The sequence below is a fragment of the Pezoporus flaviventris genome, unplaced genomic scaffold (genome assembly GCF_033815535.1).
Source record: "Pezoporus flaviventris isolate CSIRO_AGI_PZ_B2104156 unplaced genomic scaffold, CSIRO_AGI_Pfla_v1 ptg000078l, whole genome shotgun sequence".
NCBI lineage: Eukaryota > Metazoa > Chordata > Aves > Psittaciformes > Psittacidae > Pezoporus > Pezoporus flaviventris.
This window is the reverse complement of record NW_026892626.1, coordinates 2907901-2932801: the sequence shown is the minus strand read 5'-3', so window position 1 is coordinate 2932801 and position 24901 is coordinate 2907901. Positions and strand designations below refer to the sequence as shown.

At 39.6% G+C, this 24901-nt stretch overlaps 1 protein-coding gene and 1 long non-coding RNA gene across 6 annotated transcripts in view; one reads left to right on the top strand and one right to left on the bottom strand.

The window, feature by feature from the left end:
- The window catches only part of SHISA9 (shisa family member 9), a 184503-nt gene that overhangs the window by 111096 nt on the left and 48506 nt on the right, over window positions 1-24901 (bottom strand). The window lies entirely within an intron of this gene.
- LOC133279491 (uncharacterized) overlaps window positions 17147-24901 on the top strand; it is a 54295-nt gene continuing 46540 nt past the window's right edge. For all 3 annotated transcript variants that reach the window (XR_009746907.1, XR_009746905.1, XR_009746906.1), the window contains exon 1: window positions 17147-17292. This is a non-coding gene — a long non-coding RNA (uncharacterized LOC133279491). The remainder of the gene's footprint in view (window positions 17293-24901) is intronic.

Below are 24901 nucleotides of genomic sequence, written 5' to 3'. Positions count from 1 at the left end.
GGTTAAAATTACAGACTGTTTAAATCCTAACCCATAATTGAATTACCCTGTAGTTCTGTGGTTTCAGCAGTCACAGAGCAAAGGGCATAATTTGCAGGTAGTTTGTAAATGAGAGTAAGAAGCTGTTTTCCACTCAGCCCATGCAGATCTCCAGGCTGTGAGACCTGGCAGGCGGTGCATGTAGCGGCACCCAGCACTGCTGCAAAGGGTTGAGCCACTATAGTGCATCTTGGGCTGGAATGGTAATTCAACTGACCTTCCTTAAGCCTCCTAATGCTGCTGAGCTCGGTTGCTGTATGGAAAGTTCTCTTTCAGAAGTTACTTATTTTAAATGTGTTTTTTGGAAAAAAAAAAAAAAAATCAGTGCAGCCATTTCTGAAACTTGTGGCCATAAAGAAAATTTATCAACTCACACTTCTGAATATCTGTTCCAACTGCTTCTATTCTCTTGTAACTCCAAAGTGTCCTTGGTTCAATACTTCAAATACAGCTGTGTGTAGCTAGAATTGGGCTGTTACAGCTTATACATATTTCATAAAGAAATACCAAGTTCTGAAAACTTTTGAAAACTTCCTCCCCTGCTGAGTATAGTTTTCTTCTACAAAACTGTCGTTGTCACCTTATCTTTCCTCTTCTTTTGATTTACTCATTTGTATTTTCTGCTTCTTGCTAGTTAGCATTTGTGTGTTCAGGTGGAATTTAAAACATATTTTCCCATTGCTTTCAAAAGACATGATCCAGTTTCCTATTAGCTGTAGCACTGTACAGATGGACTTATTCAGACAAAACATAGACTGCAAAAAATCAGGAAGGGTAAAATGGTGTTAGGACCTTAAAATATCATTCAACAATGCATAGCTATAAGCCTCATTTCCCTTTTTTTCTTCTTTTTTTTCTGTGTGGATCAATATTGGAGGAGATTTACATGAATTAGGACAATTTAGGGAAGGGCTATGGCTAGCCTTCCTATTGTGGTCTCTCTGCTTGGTATCAGAAAAGTACTCATGACCTTGGTTTGACATGAACCTCCTTTGTTTCTCAGAGTTTACAGTGTTACATTTTTATACTAAATGTTTCAGGCAGTTTACTGGGATACGTGCAAGTTTTTAAAAAAATAATCATTATACACATCTTCTATAGAGAATGTCTTTCCCATACTGTGAGAAATAATTGCCACTCCATTATAGTCAGTAAAAAGACAGTAGATAAAAGTTGTGTCTCAAACTGTCGATGTCCTCACAATATTTCAAAATATATTTATTTGGAATTTCTTGATGGTATTTGCATATATTCTGAAAACTAAAAGGATTTGTGACTCATTTTTATAGGTGCATTTGGTTCTCTCATTTATGTTAGATGAAGATTGTTAAGTGCAACATTTCCTATTTGTCCGGTGGTAGAATCTGAAATGACCTCTTAAGACTTCATCCTGTGCCTTGACCTCTTAGGGCTGGTCTACAGAAGTCTTCTTTCACTGATTATAGCAGAAGAGAGGTCATAGGCCATGGTTCATAATTATAGAAATATTTTGCCATTATCCAGATTCCAAATGCTAAATATTAAATATAAACCAAAGCTTTACCAAAGAAGCACTCTTCTGGTATGGGAGTACCAGTGAACTGTACCAGCAAAGCCACATCCCCAGTGGCTGTAGCTAGAGTAGGAGCAGTCTTTGCAGGGATGGTTACGTAGGTATGATGACTTTTCTGAATCTGTATAGAGTCATCATATATGAGTAAAACAATCCCTATGCCTAAAATGATAGTTTTGTTCTTTTTAGCTATTAACTTTTGAACACATTTGTCTCGCATCACTGGACTGCGGTAACAGTGCAACCTCTGTTCCTTCCACACTGGAACCACATTTGAGCACAGGCATTCAGGAATATTTATCCCCACCTGTAATCCTTTGGAGGACATTTAACCTTTCTATACAACACAACTTACTAACACTAATTAGTGTTTAGGTTTTGTCTTCACAGAAGGTATAACCCATACAGTCACTAACTGAGTACCTGCTTTTGAACTAAATGATTCGTAAGTATCGAAAGCAATTGTAACCAGTGATTTGTTTTATTTTTTATTAATTCCACTGTTTCAGAATTCTAAAATACAGGATACAGACCAGGGACCTTAGAAATGTTAGCAGAAAAGTGCGACAGTTTTAGGTCGGTTCTGAAATCACCTTTTTCAAAACAGGTAGTATAGTGTTCATGTTTGAAAGGCTGGTTTCAAATATCTGTGTGATTTTTTGAAATATGAGTAAATTCCAGAAATACAGACACAATACGATATAAAGTAGATAATACATTTAAGGTATGTATTTATATGTATGTATCTCTGTGTATATGCACATGATTTTAGTTTGATACAGGGGCCTTCATGCATCATCCCCATAAATTCTGTACAAATTGCCTTAATTCTGCTGGAACTTCTGAAGTCCCAGATTCTGTGAAAGGCTGTGAAAGTGAAAGGCTGTGGGTTGCTGTGGGTTTTTCCTTCAGTACTGACAAAGTGAGCTGGCTGCCTCACTGTGACGATGTGGAGCCAAGAGTTAGTGCTGATGAAAGGAAGGAAATCAGTGTGACTCCTTTCTCTCCAGACTACGCAAACATTCCCCAAGGTGGAGGCAGCCTGTGCAAGAAGGGCTGCTATCTGCTGCTGCCCCTGCACACGTGGGTGCGCAGCTGAGTCCATAACCTCAGGGAGTTAATTATTTCCAGTAGCACTGCTTGGCACACACTAGCACTCACATAACAAGAAAGCAATTGCACAGCCCTCTTCAGACTATAACCGTATCCAGCTCTGAAAAGACTGTTTTGAGCTTTGTTTCCTCTTTCCCAACTGGACTCAGAATGGTATGGCATTGCATTTCAGCTAGTGATAAAGTCAGGGTGGGTTATAGTTCCTTCTGGGGCTGGTGAGGAAGCCTTACTGTAACTGCTTAGAGCATTTGTTTAAAAAGATGTTAATTAAAGTTTATCCTCTCTAGTGGGAACTGTTCAGCTCTATCTCAGCAGGACATGCTACAGGTGTGCCATAGATTTAAGTGCTGTAACTTCTTGGAGAAATTCCATAGCACAAGCCTGTGCGGTTTAAGATGAGCCCCAGAATTTTCTCAGACTTAAAAGCTCTGCAGACAGTGAGCCTTCAAGTTCAGACCCAAGGAAACTTAGAACTTTTTGGGTACTCACATGCTTGACCATGAGCCTGCCAAGCAAACAAGGAATCCTCTTTATAATTGGGGCAGGTATGATTCCAGATGCCAGCAAAACAGTCAGATGGAAGGCAGAGCCTGCTGACACTGGGACTGCTCCATAGCCTCCTTTTCAGAGCAGCACCCACTCAGCTGAAGTGCAGCACTGGCCCCCAGCTTACTGTTTTACTAGGGAAGGACCTGTGATGATACACCTCAGTAATTTGGAAAACTCTGCTTTTTGCCGTGGCAAAATAGCGCTCAAAGCAAAACTGTTGCATTTCACATGGGTCTACACAAAAATGCCGTCAGCACATAGAGTAGCAGTGGATACTCTATGTAACTTGGATTGCAAGAACTCTGTGTTATTTTGCATTTGTAATTTTTAATTCAGTTTGCCACAAGGCTGGACTTCAGATAATATTGACATTTTAGATATAAGGTGCATTAATTTTGTTCAACCATTTTCTCCCTTTCCAGCTGTAAACGTACAAGTCTTATGTACAAGCCACACAATGGAGTGGCTGCTAAAATGTTTGTGACATCTGTACTTATTTAAAGTATTGCAATCATCTGAGACAGTCGACTACTACTTCATTGGGGTGATTTTTCATGTATTTCTACAATTTGCACAAGTGAAAGTAGCTCTGTGGTACATAACTGTAACAAGTGCTTTTAGCGCATTATAAAATCTCACCATGGCAACATCTTTCTGCTCACCGCATTTATAGTGAGAAAAAGAAAACAAGCAAAAATAAGATTAACCCTGAAGCCCCTCTGAAATTTAGGGGTTGAAAGAATAAGGTGTGACCACATGAAACTTTATTTTAATAGAAGAAAGTTAGAGCAAAGATAGCCCATTTGCTTAGCTTCTCTGAGGCTTAACCACCCTGGACATGGTGCTGGCACCTAGATGTAGTCGTAGAAAGAGGTACCAGTTTGGAAATTAGCCCTCCAACATCTTCCTGTCACCCTGTACTCTGGCATCATGTAAACCTGGCCCAAAATGGATTGGCCGTCTTGTAGGGGCGTTACATGCCTTTGAGGAGTGACAGTGTTTTCTCTGTTCTCTTGCTACCTTGTTTCTGCAGTCTTCTGAAGGCTTGTAAATGCCTGGGTAAATTGAGAGGAATAATTGTAAAAGAGTGTGTTAGGGTGCCTGAACCAGTGAACTGCACTTCAGGTGCTCGTTTGGTATCATCTAGTGGGCTAGAGCTGGAGAGATCTTCCAGATAACATGATTCAGAATAACATCAATTATCTCTGTTCTTGCATTTTCTCTATCCCTCCCCCTACAGTCTCCACAGCCTTGTGTTAGAAGAACACTTTATCCAGGCAGTGTGACAGGGAAGGAATGCAGGCTCAGCACAAGGATCACATGAAGCTAAACACAACCACAATGTCTCACACCATCATTTCTCAGGTAAAAATATGGAAATGGACAGGTTCCCCAGGAATTCATCACCTACAAATTCCTTGCAACTGTGGATAAATCTGTGGATGGTCTGAATATCTGAATGAACGACACCACTTAGGCACTTAGGTGCAGATATAGGGTCTAGAGTTTAACACCTGTGTTGGAAGTTATTGGATTTATTTCTCATTTCACTCTAGTTCATTCCCATTCATCTAACTTTTTTAGAACAAGTTCTTTGTTTATATTCAATATAAATAGGGAAGGGAAGGAAACTAAAGGAAATATAAAGAGATTTTGAATTAAACCCAAAAAATCCAACTATTTTTAATCCTTCATGAATTTTTCATTACTACTTCCCACAAAACACCTCCTGCTTTCTCCAAATGTTCCAAAAAGTGCTGCCATTCTTGGTAGATAAAAGCAGCATAAAATAATTGTATTAAGCAAAATTTCTGGTTTATTTTAATAAACAACTGCTATGTAATGACTTTCCATGCAGTGTCTTCTACAGTGGGAATAGGTTGTTTAGCTGCCAGGAGAGTAAGAGCAGTTAGCTGTGATTCCAAATCTGCACGGGACCTTGAGCACAGAGACAACCTCCAAAGGCCTTTTTTTCTCACTTACACAGAGAATTACAGCATAGAAAGTTCACTCTCAGTCGCTTCTTTATGTTAACTGTTGTTAGTGGGTTAAAAAGTGGTGCTAGTACCAAAGGAAGCAGAAGCTCGCTCTTTACACTGTGCCCATCAACTTTCAAGCCATGGCAATCTTGGTAAACTGGAGTAGGGCGAGTGTGGAGGGCAGGCCATAAGACCTGGTTGGAATTATACTATTCTAGATACCTCAGCTTGAAAGCAAAGGGCAGTCTAAAATCTAGCAGAGATTAAATTTATCAGATATTAAGTTTCGAACTGGTTGAAAAACACCAAAGTTTGGCTCCCTTTCTTTCAAAGATGTTTTTCCATATAAAATCAGGTGCTCTCATATAGCTTGTCTTTCAGTCATTATAGTTTCACAGAAGCAAAGATTTCACCAGTTCCCCAGAGGACTTCTGAGAACAGAACAAACAATAAGCTTCCCAGACTGCCTTTTAATTCTGTACCTTGAACCTAGAACACCAAATTCCTGATCTAGGGGCTATTTCACCGTAGTAAGTTTTGGTAATGCACACTGTGACATACACCTTAGAGCAAATTCTTTTCTGCTTGCACAGACATCCCAAATGTTATTCTATGAGGCTGCCTTAGGTAGGAATGGGATGGCAGAGGGACATGCTCGTGAGTTAAATCACATGCTGGAGGTGCCCCATCTCACAGCTGACACAAAATGCAGTCATCCTGCCACACAGGTCACCTGGATCGCAAGGACCGCTTTAACAAGTGAATATTCTCTGGCCACAATGCTGTGTGTAAACTTTTCTCCTGTTTCAGGATTAAATGCACAACACAAAGCCAGTATTGAGCCAGTTACTTGTGGCCATTATTTAGGTCCTTGCAAAGGAAAGAGGCAGCCAGTGCAGTGAGCATGAAGCAGAGGCCACATTAGTTTAATTCCGAAATAATGAGTAAAACTTATCAAATCAGTTGGTGTGGGGGTAGCGTGTAACAACCTTGATCAGTGATCAAAACTGGCTGCTAGGCACTCAATGGAGATGGCCTTGCTCAAGGAACATTAAGTGTAAGATAACACCCGGCTTTAATACTTGCTTTGCTTTGAGTGCAGGACTCTGATCCGTCAGAAATTAAGTCCTTACTAAGCTTAGGTTACCCTTGACTACTAAAACTAGACTACTAAAACCAGAAAACTCAAGCTCCCTAACATCATGTCATGGGGAACAGTGAGAAAAAAGTGTTTGTATTTTGGTTCTCTCTCATGCTATAGGGAGAACCTGTGTTTTGCCACTGTGGTGCAGAGTGATCAGCAAAGCTTAATTGTTTGCTTAAGCAGCCTTTGGAGCAGTGAGAGCTAACAGAGCTAGAAATTGGCAGGGCTGGACAATGCAGTTGAGCAGCAAAAAGACTTTCAAAGAGACAGTTTTTCTCCCAAGTGCTTATTGTCAGCTCTTTGAGTTAAACAGGTTTTAACAACCCAAACAAAAACTCCACAGAGGAGCTTTTTACAAACAGAAAACAAAGGAGCCCTGCTCCAGCTACATCAAAGCTTCCAGCCCCTTATAACCTCTGGTGGCAGTTTGTTTCATCCAAGGCCCCCTAACTCAATGCTAATGTCAGTTTTTCCCGCCTACCAATGAACCATTTTTCTGGAGTTTCCTGATCTAGCTTTTAGCTGACTTTAGAGAAGAAGCAGGATTGCCTTCGGCAAAGCTGCAACCATCCCCATTACCATACCATGGCTGCCCCATGAAAGGTGCCTGAGAACAGTGTGCTGTCATGAAGCTTTAAAGCCTCAGGTGCCTCTGGATTTATTCACGTTGCAGCCAGCCTATTCAAACTTCCCTTGTTATACCAGCTGTCTTCTCTTGTGCAGGCTGGGAGAACTGAGAGGCAGATTTGGGCTGGGGAATCTGAAGATAAGATGCTAAAATCTATTTTATTCTTTTTTTCTTTTCAATTCCATTTTTACCTCCCAGACCAATGTAAATAAGGGATAGTAATAAGAGATTTGAATTTCTAAGAAGTTCATGGTAGTAAAATGAGAACAGCATTACCCTGCATTGAGTGTGGGATTTTAATGCAGTTTTGTTCAAAATATGACAAAACTCAATACTGCAGTTAAAAAGGGGATGCGCTTGTAGCTCTGGATAATTACTGGCAGAGTAGCATGCAGCCTCATCTGAATAAGAGGCAGAACCATCTCATAGCTGCTCCACTTTGACATGACGCAAAGGAGTACATGCTGCATTGGTAAATCCATACCTAATGGGGAAAAAATGCACTGGTTGTTAAATGAGAAAAGAATATTTAGGCAGAGTGGACAATGAAATATATGGTTCTATGTGAAACATAGATACTGTTGAGACTTCAGTTGTATGAAACCAATTGAAATTTCTGAATCATCAAAACCCACATTACAGATCATCCAAAAGTTACAATTTTCTTCTTTCAAAATGTGTGCTTACAGCAAAAAGATGTTAATGAAATCTTAGTAATGAATCTTTGTTATTCTGTATAAATTTGAGGGGGAGCATTGAAAAGGGGAAAATAACAAGCCACATCCCATCCTAATACAATATAACAATCTCAAATTCACTGGAGTCATCCTGATGCCTGCATTACCACCTCAGTTCCCCTGCTCACTTTAATTACCTAAGTAGTCCTATCAGTATGACATCTACTTCCAAAAACATTGTGTTGCCTCCTCCTACTCTGCAGATCCTCCCTCTCCTTGCTGCTGGAGTGCTGTGTTCAACTCAGCACAGCAGAGATTTACAGTGCTGGTTGGATCTAGGTTTGAGTGGAGAGTAAATATGAAGCAACAAAAAGCTGTAATGTGGAGTGCTGTATCTGTCTGAGCCCCACACTGTGATGGGAGTACATAAGAACATGTTTGTAATATTTCACTGTTATTAGCAAATTCTGTAGAGTTTCTAGTTATTTTGGATATGTCAGATTTTGGGTTCCTAACTTGAAGTCCTTTAAAGAGCCATGAATTTTATAAATACAGGAGAAAAAAAGGGTGCTTCACATGTGGACAAAATGCTTCATGTTGAGGACACTTAATCTTTTTTATCTTAAACCAGTGCCATGTCTTCCCCGTAATCTGCATGTAAAAGCACACAGTTCTGCTCAGAGCCTGTAGTGCTGTACTCAAGAAGTTGGTACTCAAGCAGCTGGTTAAGAATGTGTACAAAGAAAAACTAGCGCTCCAGCACTGCTTTTGAGATAAGCACTTCCATCTGCTTCTGCTGACAATGAAACAACTCTCTTTGCTGAAGCCTTTCTGTTGTTAACTAAATTTCCTTCAGGCCAGCAACTGTCGTCAGATTTTAAGAGGCTGCTAGGAGAAGGAGAAAGAATTCATCCTGTAACATCCCTAATCCAGGGAACAGGCGAATCAGCTGAGTGAGGAGATAGGTAAGTAAGGAAGAAAGCTTATAGGCAGAAGATGCGGTTGGATTTGAAAATTAAGGGAACTAAAGAGGATCCATCTGAATTGACAGAAGGATAGGAAGAAAAAATATGGAAAATCTATCTTAGGGAGTCAACACTAGAAATAATAACTTCCTAAGCCCTGGCCTGAGGTTAGGTAGGGGAACAGGATATAGAAAATTGCTGGACACTACATGAGGAAGTGCTGAACATGATTGCAAAGAGTGTGAGAAAACAACTGAAGTTACAGATATTGTGGTGCAGTATGGCTGGGTTCCCAGGTGGTTAAAGGGGAGTTAGTGAGAAATAGAACAGAAGGAGCAGCTTCATGGAAAAATGGGGAGCTGTTCCAAAGATCTTTGGGGAGTAACATCTTGCAAGGCAGCAAGGTAACTGCATCACTAAGGCCATGAAAGGCCAAAATTACCTAGGTAATGTTATCAGAATTGGCAAATTTGGGACGGATATAGCAACATTGGGAGCACTGGGGAAAAGTAATCAGGTGGGTGTTGTGGAGGAGATCAGGGCAGAGGAAGTGGTGGTAAAAAGGTGGGAAATGAAAAAGGGACATTAAGATACACAATCCATAGGATTTGTGCAGTCTGGGGTTACCTCTTAGGCAGCCCTGCACTTGACTGCCATTGCTGGAACAAGACAGTAAACCAACCCCACTCCTCTGACCATATCACACAAGCAAAAGCTGCCTCTGTGCAATGGGAGCAGGACGAGCTGCAGGCAGCAGGTTTCCCTGGGGTGCCATGGGACCACCCCCAGAGCACACTGCTCTCCTGGTATCACTATGTCAGTGCCTGGTCCAGGTCCACCAGCACCTACAGGTGCCCATCACTCCCTAACACCAACATGACTCACCAAACTAACAAGTACTTCTGCATTTAACCCGCTAAAGCATCACTGGCTTCAAACAAAATCACTAAAACCTGTTGACAGCAGCAAAATGTTTTTGAAAAAGTGATTTTTTTTATAGAAGAAATGCATGAACATTCAGAATTCTTTCCTAAAGGCAGACTTATGCCCTTACTGCCAACAGGATAGGTAGGTTTTATCAAGAATAAAAAGAATAGTAACCATTCATTAAAAAAGTAAAAAACCCCCATAAAGGAGAACTGTTTCACACAGCTGTTGAAAGAGAGCTATGGGCTTGAAAGAAAAAGTCATATTTTTCATGGTTCACTAACTTCACTGTTCTCTAGTTCTGTTACTTGTGTTGCCTCTTCAGATTTTGGTACCTTTAATAAACTGAGCAGCTGGGAAGACCTTATACCTTCCTTTAGTCTTCTCATCTTTGTACCTCTCATTTTCTTAATTCAAATGAATGATTGCATAATTCTGAATAGTGGTACAGACTTAAAAATATCACCTTGGATCATCCTGCTTTTCATTGTCTCTGTGTAGGCTGCAGAATTCTGTCTTTGACATTGTATATAAAAGATTTATTTCTGTCATCAACTGGAGCATGCCATACATACAGATCCCTCTTGAAACCATCATGGCTGGTTACATTTTTAACAATATCTCAGACTGTGAAGTTCCTGACACATCAACAAGATACTTACTGTTCTTAATGAAAAATTATTTTTTATACTGACATGTTAAAACTGGAAGGTTCAAGTTCCAGCTGCCTCTGAGTACCACTTTTTCCCTCATGAAGAATCTGGTCAAATTAAGCATTTGTTTGTCGGGAGGGGGTGAAGGGGAGTGAGCACAAGTGCAAATATGTTCTTTTTTCCTGCTACATCAAGCCCTCCTTAATTAGGTGAAATTGACAGTTGTCACAATTCAGAATAATAGTTCTCAAGGTATAAATGACAGCAAAGTGTAAACTTCCTGTGGTGGTGATTGCAAGGTCCCATGGAAAAGATGCAGTTAGTCATGAAGCCTCTTCCAGGCACAAGAAACAATTCACACAAGTTCCTGCCGTGGATGCTGGTGGAGGGGCCAGTGGCAATGTTCAGGGACGCTGAGGTGCAGACATGACAGGCTGCCCAAGGAGCTGTGCTATATGTGTTTCTGATACACCAAACTTAACAGAAGCAATGAAACTTGAATCCTGCTCCCAGCCCAACCACTCCCTATCCCTCCAATGTGTTAGGCAGAAATGCGACTGGCTTTCTGGAAGCTCATATATAGAATTTTGCTCCTAGTATTACTGGGCAGTACTCATAAATTTTCAGAGGTATTTTAAATGTTACAGGATATTCCTGTAGGTTATGTGTTTATGTGTTCTTTTCTGCTATTTTTGCAATAAAGAATGAGCTGTTTTGACTCCAGTGAGAAGAATTTAGGTCTGGTTCAGAGTTGCACTGCATATTGCTTGTGTTCCAGACAGTTTTGCTTCACGGTACTGTCCCATCTTCTCTAGTGTGCTGGAACAGCAGATGAGGAGAAAGATATGGGTATGTTATATTCAGAATAACTTCAAACCTTCACTTGCCACAGCTGTGGAAAATGTGCTTTTTACTAGGTAGTACAGTGTTTGTAAGTATAGGTGAAGTGTTCTGCAGCTGGAAAAGGAGAAATAGTAGTGTTGCTATGGAAAGTGTTTGAAAGACTTTCTCTGTGCTATTGTTCTGGTTAGCATTACGGAAATGTTGAATTCAAAACACAGGAGATGCAGAGAGGGCATTCCCAAAAGAACAGGCTCAAGAAGCCTATTCTGTGTGAGGCAGTTTAACAGTTTAGCTCATTTAGCTCAGCAAAAGAAGGCTGAGAGGAGACATGTCTTGGAACATATTAGTGCAATGTAAATACACCAGAGGAAGAAGGGACAGCACAAAAAAACAGTGATTATGTACTGACAATGGCTAAACTGGAAGCGGATTTTTAGCTAGCAGAGAAGTTAGGTTGTGGTACAACCTCATATTAGTGTCAGACATGAGTTTAGATGAACTCAAGAAGTGCTGAAGGTCCAGCAGCATGGGGGCACTGTCTCACCCATTTATTTCAGTCTCAGCTTGCTGGCTATACAGTTTCAACTGGGGTTTAACCACAGGAGAATTTTTATCAAAAGGCTTGTATGCTCAGGTTTGAAGTTCATTAATTCTCTATCTCTTCGAAGTGAATAGGAGGAAACTTTCTCATTTGCTGTTTGAATGATCAGAAGTGCATTTCCCATTTTTTAGAGGAAAACTCCATGTAGTTGGAACTCAAAAAATTGGCACTTCAAAAAAAAATTGATTTTTTTTGAAAGATAACAGGGAAAAGTGTTCATGTTATAATTTTCTAGCTTAGACTTTCAGCCAAGCTTTAAACCTGTGAAAATAAAGGAATGGAATAAAATATGTGACAAAACTGCAGGGGTTACAGTACCATAATTCTATGGAAAATGTGTTCCATTATGTTAATGAAAATATGTAGTTTTCTTTGCAATATAGACGTTTTCTATTACCTTATTTTTTTCAGTAATCAAGATATGCGCACATTGTTAAGCTCTGAGTGAACACTTGATTAGAGACCATTTAAGATATATATTTCACTTCAGACAAAACATGGATAATTAACTCTATACCGAGTTCAGTGTTTGTCTGAGAAATGTGTTATTTCTAATGAGGCTGTTTCTTACACTATCAGAGACACTCTTGTAGTTTCATTAGTGAACAAACCTCTGCATGTTAATAATCAAAGCATATTAATAACCATCTGAGTCACAAAGTAAAGAAAAGCTGAAGGGCTGTGACCAACAACAAAACCACCTATTATCATCACCTATTCTGCTGAAGTATCAAATACACTGTCACAGCGACATGTAAAAACACTTCAAATTTTGCAAAATCATGATTTGAAAATTGGAAAATGCCAGAATTTAAGATAGTCTCTGGAGCTGTGCTGTATTCTCCACGCATATGCAGCTCATAATCTCTCAGCCCTTTTTTCCATTGGACCCTTTTTAAGTGCCAAGGGTGAGCAGTTCTCACAAAACACTGCTCAGAACCATCTGATACACTTTTTATGCTGTCTGTGGCACCATTTTTATTTGTTTGGCACTGTTCAAACCATCTCAGAAGAGAAATAGTTCCTGCATTGACTTTTCTGCCTCATTTATCACTACTGTCTCTGAGGGCTTCACAATGACTAATTAATTTAACATCACAAACTCTTGCAAGATAAGGGCTGCATTTAATTGAGGCACAGAGAGATGAAGGTCAAAAGTATCCTCTCACTTGGAGGTGCACTGTTGAGATGCTCTGAACATGGTGTTTAGAGACATAATAAAGCTCTTCATGTTCAAATTAAAGATCATTATTCATTCAGTTGCAATAAATAGCGCTCAGCATTTCTGTCAATCAGAACATTAGCTCAGGACAGACACCTCAAAAATAAGAAATTAATGACTATGAAAAATTTGGTTGAAGTGCCTTGCTTAATGAGAGCAAGGCAGGAAACCTTGATAGTCAGAACTATAATGTGATTTTCTGAGGCAACATTTAACATTTCAGTGTGTTTTCTGTTCCAACAGCTTCATTTTCAAAGATTACTGCTTCCAAGCTCAAGAAGAGTCCATTTCTGTGAGCAGGAAATCAAGCAAAGGCAGCAGGAGACCTGCATGGGTGAAAGAGGAGCTCCTGACTAAACTCAACCATAGAGGAAATGCATGCGGGATATGGAAGCAGAGTCAGTTGACCCAGGAGGAAAACAGAGACACTGTCCAAACTTGCAGGGTTGGAGTTAGGAAAGCCAAAGCCCACAAGATTTGAATCTGATGAGTGGCATGAGTGCTACCAGAAGGGTTTTCACAAATACACCAGCACAGACGGAAAGCAAGAGAAAACATGGGCCCACTGCTGAACACAGCCAGGGCACTTGGTGACAAAGTACATGGAAAAGGCTGCTGCCCTCAGTAACCTTCTTTGCCTCAGTCTGCACTGGTAAGACCATCCTTTGGGAATCCCAAGTGCCTGAGACCCCTGGGAAAGTCCGAAGCAAGGTAGACTCAACCTTTGTGGAAGAGGATTAGGTTACGGAGCATTTAAACAAATTGGATGTGCAGAAGTCCATGGGACCTGACATGGGACCATGAGTGCCAAGGGACCAGGTAATGTCATTGCAAGGCCACTGTCTATAATCTTTGAAAGATTATGGTGATCAGGAGAGGTTCCTGAGGACTGGAAGAGAGTAAATGTCACTTCTTTCTTCAAGAAGGAGGATTCACAGGACCACAGGCTAGTTAGCCTCATCACGATCCATGGGAAGGTAATGGATCAAGTCCTCCTGGAAATCACTTCCAAAGCTTGCCCTGTCCCTCCAAAAATTTTCTTCCTCAGCTTTTGTTTCCTTGTTCAGTTCCATCTCTTTCAGCTCACTTTTCAGGACTCCCGTTTAAACTCATCTCTGTAATTAACTTTAATGCACACACACCTCACTGATCAGTACCTCGCCTTCCTCCATCTTCCAAAGCTGTCATTTCCTTGCCCAGTAACTGGCTCCAAATTAGTTCCTTCCCTTGGGTTTCTGCATTTCTCCATCCCCACTGCTATTTCCTGTGCCCTCTTCCCACCTATTTGTTGAGCTAGACGAAACGTTTTTTAAGGGCTGAACTGCTCTGTCTGGGACTTTCTCTAGCTAAAACTTAGTAGCCTGAAGCAGACAGCACAGAAAATACAACTCACAAGGTTGAAGCTTCTCAGTGCTTGCAACTGAAAATCTGCTCTTATAAAGCAGTGTAAAGCAACCTTAATAAGAGACAGACCTACTGACATGCCAACAGCATATCTCTTTAATAATGTCCAGTATTCCTAAATTCTGTCCCAAGAGGAATTTAGCACATTGTCCATTATAGCACAAAGTAGCATCTATTCTAACCATACATTTAAAGCATCTGATAAAAAAGCAGAGATTTTTCCAGGAAATACATTAACATACTCAAAGAAAACTTTAAGCATTCAAAGACTTAAACTGTAATGCGCATCATTAAGTTTCTCTAATTCTAATGACTGAGATACTGAAAACCAAAACGTGGAAACAAATACTGCCCGAAAATTAGTAACATACATTTTGCCTGCAGAAACACATACAAATCCCACTAATATCAGTGCAGAGTTCATTGAGGTCATTATATGGAGCTCACATGTGTAACCATAGTTGTATTAAGACAGTACTTGTGTGAAGAAAATTAGCTACCAACCTAAGAAATATAAATTATTAAATTATTACTGTTTGTGAAAGCAATCAATTAATTTAAAAAAAAATCATAAAGACACAATGATTTTTTGGAAAGAAGACAGCAAATTTACAGCTGAAATTATTTCCGTGGTCTTGTTCACGTGTAATCACATATATAAATAATAAATGATGTGTTAGTGACAAAAGAAGGTTTTCAGGGTGTTGTTCAATGGCTGACAAAGATGAAGTCAACTGAAATGAATTTTTAACCAGGGGATAAATCTTTCTTGAACGCTTTATAAAGGAACCTTATAAATTTAGACCAAAAGCCTGGATTGATTTTATGTACTCTGGACCTTACTTTGGCTTCTGATCACAAGAAAACTGGTGTAAATCTGGAAGACCTCCTGTGAAACCAGCTAAGTCTATCTGAATTTATGCTTTTAAATCCAAAAGAAGAATTGAACCCAAGGCTCCCCAGCCAGCTTTATTGAGCAAGAGCCATTTGGTCTGGCTGCAGGGTGGAGAGGCTGTGGCACTTGGCCAGCTTTCCTCCCCTATAAGCGATGTCAGACCAGTCAGTAGATCCCTTTGGGCATTAGACATCATGGGAAAGAGCCAGACTTACTTCTGAATAGTAACTGGAAGAGGGAGCCAGCTGGCAGCTCTTTCAGAAGGCTCAGAGGAGCTGGCCACCACCAAAACAAGTTGGCCTCTTGTTTCGAGGCTGTTGTGACTTGCCCTCAATCCTCATTCTTTCAGTAACATAATATAATGTAATTTATGGCCACAAAAAGTGTAACAAGAAAGGAAAAGATGAAAAATACTATGCTAAATACAACCACCCATACACTTGAAAACGTAAACATGAAACTATTCCCTAGGTATGTAATTACAGGCAGCTTCAAAGTGGGAAAGGCACAGTTTTAGCAAATACATCTTATTTTGTATATGCTGCTTTTGCCTGAAGGACAGTCTGGTTTTCCACAGGAGCACAGCAAACTGCTTTTAAAAGGATCATCAACCAGAGTTTGTGGTTAATCACTTGGAGCTCCCATGAGACATAAAGAACATGACATGGAAAAGAAAATAAAGATGCAAAAGCCAGTGTTGCACATCTCCAGCATGCTCCTCTGCCCTTCCCAAGCTCCTGAAGGATGGTGTGCCAAGCCACACACTGCAGTGGTGGTCAGCAGGAGAAACCATCCTCTGACACATTCCCCCTTCCCAGCTCTGTGAAATTACTATTGAAAAAACAGTAGGCTCCTACTCCATCGTGTCAGTACCATACACGGCACTAGAATAGCACCAACTGTTAATAAATGCCTTTAGCAGGCTCCCATCCCATTCACTGCTGCAGACCCCTTCTGGGAACTGCACTGGACTGCTGTGAATGTCTCCTCCTTCAGCCTCTGCTGTCAACCAGATCCCGAAGTCCTGTCTCTGGAGAGAGACACAGGTGTAAACCCTGGCCCTCATGTAGCCCCATGTCTCCCTCCACCCACCTACACTGGCAGAACCAGTCCATAATCTCTCACTAGCACATTCCCCTTTGTGGGAAGCAACATTACCTGGGGTGCCCACTGCTCCTGCTGAGCCCAGTGAGCACTGCAGAGTGGCCTCTCCCTGTGGAAGCTCCAGCATTTGCAGTGTGGAGTTTCCCTTCACACTCTGAACCACCGCCTTCTTCTAATGGCCTTAATCCTCTCCCAGTAGAAGGGAAAGGCATTCTGTAAGGTGGGCTGTCAGGGCTTCCTTCCCCAGTTTGTAAAATCATCAGTATATTGTTACTAGCAGCCCCAGTCTGTTTTTCAGAGCTCTGGTAGAGGAAAAGTGAACAGGAGGGCAATGGCTGTTCTACTGTCCCAGTTTTCTGCCTTGGGCAATGGCCTCCTTTGGCTCTTCCATGCAAGAGCCACCTGAAAGCAAGCACTGATTGAAAGTTTCCTGTATAAATATCCAGGCAACTTTTTATCATTGTTTTATTTTCTAAAACATTTTCATCTCAAATAAAAAAGCCCAAGAAGATGAGTACCAACTACTTCTGTCAGGTGTTCCTGCCTGTGGTGGAGGGTTGGAAATAGATGAGCTTTAAGTCTCAAACCATTCTATGGTTCTATGACCAATACCTGAAATGTTTGACTTGTGTGCTGTTTCTTAGCAACTTTCACTTTCTAATACATGTTAGCCTGTTTATGGGGGAGAGCAGATCCTTCTTCTGTTGCTAGTCTTTGTATTAGCTAAAAGGATACCTTGGCCAAAAGATAGGAGTAGACCTACTAGATTCATTGTGGGTGGAAGAATATATTCATAGTTCCAATTTAGAGAGCTTTCTTATTTAACTTTTCTCAACTTTTTTCTTAGATAAATGGAGAAGTCCAGAATGCCAGTGAGAACACAATAAAAAAACTCTGGTAGCATAAGGATGAGCTGAGACCAACTCTCATTTGCACTCCAGTGTTCATCTGGAGACAACACAAATGAGACTCAGGAACAGAGCCCAAGTATGCCTCTGTAAGTAATTTATTTAAACTTCCCTTGACTGTAGCAGACCATTTTACCTCTGGCATGTAGTTTTTGGTGCCCGACTTCCTAAATATTCATGTTCTGCATTTATTATCTCCAACCATCTGATGTGTCCTGGTTTCAGTTGAGATAGGGTTTATTTTTTCTTAATAGCTGTTGCAGTGCTGTATTTTGGCTTTAGTCTGAGAACAATGCTGGTAACATACCAACGGTTTAGTTGTTGCTGAGAAGTGCTTACCCTAATCAAGGACTTTTCACAGAATCATAGAATCAGCTAGGTTGGAAAAGACCTTTAAGATCATGAAGTCCAACCTTTAAAACCTTTTCAGTCTCCCATGCTCTGCCAGTGAGGGAGCAGAGACAGGACACCTGACCCGAACTAGCCAAAGGGATATTCCATATCACAGAGCATCATGGACAGTATAGAAACTGGGGGAATAAGCCAGGAGGGGCTGATCACTGGTCGAGGACAGGGCGTGCATCAGCCAGCAGGTGATGAGCAGCTGCATTGTGCATCACCTGTGTTTCTTGGGGTTTAATACTCTTTTTCCTGTTGATATTATTTTGGTTTGATTATCTCAATTGTTTGAATTATTAAACTGTTCTTGTCTCAACCCATGGGTTTTACCTTTTCAAACCCTGCTCCCCATACCATTAGGATAGTTCAACCCTATTAGCTGCCAGCTGCGATTGAATCACACCATGATGTTTGTTTTCAAATTACCATGGGGGTTTATGTTGCTGCATTTTATTTGTCTGATGATTGGAACCAAAGGAATTAACTTGAAACCAATTGAAACTATTTTTGTGGATTGTGAAATAGAAACAATAAAACTTCACTTTATTCATGTTAGGAAGGCTTACCCAGTCATTTTACGTCAAACATTTTAATGTAGCAAATGGAGTTTGACAAGAATCAGTTTCTTGGCATAGTGTAGCACTTCTCTCTTTCAAACATTTGTTTCCATTCCTTCATATTTTTCCACTTTTTGTGTGTGACAGTAGAGCAACGTCAATGTTTTGCATTTCTGAGAAGGGGATCATATTATTTTATATTATTACCCCAAGACAGTATTTGCACAAAGGACCTAAGGGTAACTTTTACTAGCAGATAAAATCAGTAATGACAAATGAACTGCAGGGCTGAAATGCAGAAAACTGTAGAGGTGATGAAGGAAAAAACCCTAATGTTACATGAGAGAATTCAGTGGTAGTATGAATTAGTGTGAATCTGTACATGATAGTTGGGTAAAATCTGTTCTGATGTACAAGTGCATTGTCATGTAAACAGGAAAACCTACTGTAGTGAAATATAACAACATAGGTAAACAAGAGAGTGTTACAATAACACATAGATTTCTTCATTCAACATGCGTAAATGTGATGTGTTTTTATGTAATATTTGCTATTTATCAACTTTTTTTGTTGATTGTTGACGTTTTTGATTCTTTATCTTAAGAATAGGTTGAATTGTTTTCAGTAGCTGAAATGCTAATGATCCTCAGATGATGCATAAATTGGAAAATATAGTCTTTTCCTTATGCCACATGGTGTTTGATACACAGAGTTGCTTCTATGACCATTTAAAAAAGAAAAGGTTCAAAGCAATTTTTTGCTCATCAGGTTTCTCAGCCTTTTTTTATGCTGATGAGTGAAGACTTAGCTCCTCTGCAGGACTGGATTCAGAGCCAGCTGCAGTCATTACCATGACTCCATGGCTGTAACAGGCCACAGACAAGGGCCCATAGTGTTAAGCTGGGGATGCAGAAACCCTGTTGCTCCAACGGGAGCTTAGGGGCCTCATCTCATACAGGGATACTTTCTTGCATTCGCTTAGAAAGGGTACTGCATGTACTTCCTTAGTGCCTGGGAAGCTCTCCTATCTACTTTGTCTTAAGAACAGTGAAAGAATAATGTTCTGAGTAGGGGGGTGAGGAGCAGCAGAGACGTGCCAGGTTTGTAAGTTCTGCTGGTTGCTTCTCAAAGACCCCTGCTGAGCAAGGGATAGGTTACCTGCCTTCATTTCTTTTTACATTCTACAAGTAAAATTTCCAATACGTTATAGCAGCCTTCCAGTACCTAAAGGGGCTACAAGAAACCTGGAGAGGGGCTTTGGACAAGGGCCTGTAGGGACAGGACAAGGGGGAATGGCTTTAACCTGACAGAGGGGAGACTGAGATGAGCTCTTAGGCAGAAGCTCTTCCCTGTGAGGGTGCTGAGGCACTGGCACAGGGTGCCCAGAGAAGCTGTGGCTGCCCCATCCCTGGCAGTGTTCAAGGCCAGGTTGGATGGGGCTTGGAGCAACCTGGTGTAGTGGAAGGTGACCCTGCCCGTGGCAGGGAGTTGGAACTGGATGAGCTTTAAGGTCCCTTCCAACCCAAACCAGTCTGGAATTCTATGATTCTATGATAAAACAAATAAATTTCTTTAACAAACTCTAGATTAACACCAATCTGTAGATTAACAATTTAGTAAGAAGAAATCAGTGTTTCATATGACTAAGACATGAGTTATCTTGTCCATGTTCCTCACACTCCTGCTTTACATTGTTTTACTGAATTTGCTTAATAGCAGTCCCTAGTACTGACTGAAAAACCTGCAAGGTATAAGATATACATGCCTGTTATTATGCTAAAGAGGCAAAAAGTGTGAGAGATTCCTTTGCTTGTGTTTTTGAAAACATGTCTGTTGTAATACAGAGCATGAACTGGCTTTTAGAACAGCCAGACTCACCAGCTCTGCTAATTCTGCTTGGGAGGAGTTGTATTCGAGACTCAGTTTGTAAGAGGTGCTGTCAGAAACAGTTGTTCTTCAGGTAGATTAACGTGGAAACATGGCCCGTTATTCTACCATAAAACAGTCTTCTCTGGCATGTACGTCCTTTGAACTAGTTAAACTTTAGTCACAACAACAAAGGAACTAAATTAAATACATGTTTTTTCTTTTTTATTTTTGTTCTGTAAGGGAATACATAAAATATTTCAAACACAACATATTCCTACAGATACCAATTTACAGATTCTTTAAAATGTCGAGATTATAAAAAAGTGACACATATATATTCTCTAATTTTGTCAAATACGTACATTTTGAGCATAAGTTTCCAGTTTCCAGATCTTCCCATTATTCTTGAATAAATACTGTAAAGGTCAAATAAAACAGCCCAAACATCTGGGGTATTACATTACTTCTACTCTATACAATTGTTTATATACATGTCTTTTTAATTTCTACTTATCTTTTCTCCTGTTCCATCAAACTTCATCTCTGGTAGGGTATTATCTTATATTCACTCTTACTTTAGTAGTTTTGTATTGCAAAGCCTGTGCCAAAGCATAATCCTTATATCCAAGTGGATTCTGAATTTTACACCTATATTTAATTCTGAAAAGTCTACAAAATTATAGGGTTTCTTGTATTGTTTTTTTAAGACACTGAAAATGTCTTATTAACATAAGCACATTACTTGTGCTATTAATGTACAGAAAATCACAGTCTGAGGAATACCTATTCTTGGGATTTGCTCAATACCAACAGTTATGTCTCCTAGGAAAGACATACTTCAGCAAAGGGAATATATATTCCAAATGGGGAGGAGAGGAGAGAAGACAAGAAAGGGAGAGTTTTGAAACCAAATTTATTTTTAAACCAAATAAATACATTAAAGTAGACACAGCCTGGAGTATCCTATTGTAAGAACTAAAAGCATGCGTAGTTTCTTTAATGTATAGTTCTAAGTTATTGTTATTATGATGTTACTAAATGCCTCCGAGTATCTAAAATGTATTTGTTCTAAGCAAGTATTCCAAAGCTTCATATGTTGCTGCTTGATGGACATGTTCTAGATTTACTATGTGGACTTCTGTTTGCAACTATAACAGTATGCAGGAAATACATATGTCAGTGAATGCATAGAACTATTAAGAATTTAAACTGCATTAAAAAATCGAAACCTCATAGGTCAACATCTGCTGCTTGATAAAACACAAACCAGCAAAACCATGAGTAATGTAATAATTGATTGCATATAGCTTCAAAAATCTAATTCCTGAAGATAGAAAAGCAATGAACACTAGTCAATGGCATTACTTTCCATGGCAGATGTGGTATTGATTTCTAGCCATCAGTCAAAGTGGTGAAAGCGATGCCAAAGAATTATTCTTCCCAAAGTGTAGTTAGTCTGTCAACTCCAAGGTACGCTCCAAAGTTCTGTTGTTCAGTATACATTCTTCCATTGCCAAGCTGTACAAATAGCTTTATTTTCTAATACTCATTTTCATTTTCTTTAGTTGTAAGACATTTAACTAGCAGATGTCTCCATCTCATCTCCTTCCCCATCTAGCTGAAGTCATAAATTAACTCTCATGTGAAACCTAAAGAGATGTAAGAGAATTTTTCAGATGCATTTTGGGGTTTTTTTCCTCAACAATGAAGTTACTTTAAGTAGAACAAAAGAATTCTTGAAAAAAAGAGCCTTTGCATTTTTATTTAGACAAATACTGGGGGTGCCTATGTTTGGAATTAAATCCTTAAGGATACTCTGCTGGATAAACATGCTTCTCCAAAGAAATGGAACTAGATGTCTTGTGTATATTAGTCACCTGTGGACAGCATTCCTTTCACTAGTTTTGATCAATGTGCCACTGTATCCTGGTGAGATTAATGAACTGTGAAAGATATGTGGACACTCTTTCTTCATTTCAAAGACAGAGTGTGAAGAATAAATGTAACATTTAGATGGTCTATTTTGTCAGGATCCAATTGACTGTTTCAGCCTTTACAAAGCCTGTGGGGTCTTTATTTGCTTGTTTTATAGGTGGTTTTGGAGCTTGTATTGTTTAGGCACTAGTTATGTTGGCCAAGAGCAACTGCGAGCTATTATTTCAACAAGCAATGGAAACTTAAGCTGCATGAGCTGATTAGATTTGTGTTAGCTCCAGGTAATGGTATGAGGTTTTAGAGATGCTTCGAAATGACAAAGTTATTGTAATATGTTTTTTTCTGAGAGTTGCTATAAAGCATGAGTAAAACAGAAGAGTGAAAGGTAAAGAAGAAAACCCTAAAGTTGAAAAGAACTAAAAAAAAAAATAAAATCTGGATGTAGATGTAGCTTTTCTGTTACATTGCAATCATAAAGAAAATTTTGCTTGCCATCAGTGAATTCTAGGTCTGATACTATTTCTAAGTTTGATTTCCATTTGTAAATCTTGGCTTACGTGGGGCTTTTTACCGTTGAAATCATTCACAATGCCATTTCCAGTAATTACAGTCAAAACTATGACTGTCAGCTACAGAGAATTAAGTTCACTGAATGGCTAGGGAATGCATCTAACAATTGTTCCTAATGTGTGTGACTGATAGAAGGTTCTATTCCTACTGATTTTAAAGTAGTGCAAGCACTGATGTGCTGTTGTTCAGGAACAACTAATAAGAAATAATTTTTAGCTGATACTATTAAAAAAACCCACCTCATTTCTGTTGCTTTCTAATTTACTATACTACTTCAATCTCTCTGTGTAGACTTACTTTACATTCTGAAGTATGTAAGCTATACAAACCTGGAGACTGGAATGGTGCTTCTCTCTATGATCAGTAGTATAAAATACACCAATAAGCAAAAATTGCTCTTTTATGTAATAATTATTCATTGTTCTACATGAGCTAGCCATGTATTGTAAGTTTAGTTGTAACTAGAAAAGCTTTTGTATTTGAAAACTCAACACATCCATATGGTACTACATGTTACTAGTAGAAAGAGTACAAACTCAGCAACTTAGGATGCCGAGTTACTCATCTGCTCTGAGCTGGTGGATGTGGGTCTCACACAGGCATATGTTTACTATTACAGTATGCAAAGACCAGTCCAAATACTTTCTTTTCCAAAAGCTGCATCACAAAATTTTGGTCCACAGATCTACTTAATCCAGCTCTTTCCCAAAGTTCTGGCAGATTCAATTATGCCGGAGCGAGGCAATCGATCAAATATTGCAAACAGCAGAACAGGAGAGAGTCCCTTTAAGCAGGAAGAAAGCTTTCCCTTTTTCATCAGAGCCCAGATCTCCAGCAATCAATTCAATATAGTTAAAATAATTTGATATTTATCAGTGTTTTTTAAATTCTTACAGTTTAGCTGCATCTGATGATGATCAACCAGAAATCACATTGCACACATCACAGCCAGGGAAGAGGTTTAAAGTCACCATACACAAGACCAATGGCCAGCACCATAATTGAAGGCCTTCAGATTTAAAAATTCAGTATATTTGTAAGTTCTCTTCCTCAACAATCAGCAATGTATAACTATGGAGTCCGTGGCATACAAATTTTGAAAGCCTGTCCTGAATTATCTTATATGTGTAATGGTGCACTCCAAGGTCACTTTGTTCCATAGTGGTGTCAAGGTCCTCAGAACAGATATTTTCTCTGGTAGAAAAGCTGAGAGGAGGAGTCAATCTGTTTGAAAGCTGGTCTTTATCAAGCTTTAAATAGCATGGGATTTCTTTTTCTAGGATATTCTGACAAACTTTTTTTTATTTACATTTTTCCTAACTAAAATCCTGATGTTAAAAAGATCACAATTGTCAAATTAGAAATACTTTTGCTTTGCATAGTTTTAGGATAGTTTGCCAGATCAGGTTGAACCTGCCTTTTTTCCCCAGCTGAAACCCCTGGGCCAATTTTTTTGCTCTCATCTACAATGTATTTAGCAAAATAGAATATATGTCACTTAGTCGTAGGTATGAGCAGTACCTGATGATTCAGAGGTAGCTAGAACCTGGAAAATAACTGCACTCACTGCAAAGCTGCCACAATCAAGTTTTCACTTGGTTGTTCTATGCTAATATAGTCTTAATTGTCCATAATAAACAGTTAATTGTCACATAATAAATAATTGCCACAGAAGTGAAAATTTGGCTCTTACTAAAACAAGGGCAAAATTCTTACTAGCTGCAGCAGAGCTGGGTTTTCAGGTGAAGTGAGTAGAAGTCCAGTCCAGTGGTGCTGCTGATGCCCTTGGGGACTGCTTGGGAATAGTGTGAAGAACTCCAAATGGCTCTGTCTAAAAAAAAATGCTACTTTCTCACCCATGTCTGTCCCACAGCATGTTCTTTGTTATCATCTGTGAATCACCAAACCTTTATAGTCCTTTGTGACTATATGGTGTAGTTATAAATAACTCTTAACACTTGCATTTTAAACAGAAGGTGATTTACAACGTGCTGCTCACTCTGACAGCTGTTACTACAGCGTAGACAGATTACTTGCTTTATTTTTAAGTTTATTTTAATTACAGAAAGACCCACGTTGAAATACTATAGTCATCTCTTTTGTACCAGGACTGCAAACCAGTGGTAAATAACAGTATGAGCAACATTTTCGGTTTACAGAGAGTGCTGGCCTTCACAAAGGTCACTGGGTTTCAAGTACCAAATTTTCACCAGGCTCTTTTTAGCAGGTGAATCAACTTACAGTTGGTTAGACTTCTATTAAAAATGTATAGAATATTTAGAAAGACCCATTTAAAATACGATGAACTGAAGTCCAGCCTTTCCAAGGAGAAATTTGCCCAGCAGCCCAGGACCAAGGACTGTACTCA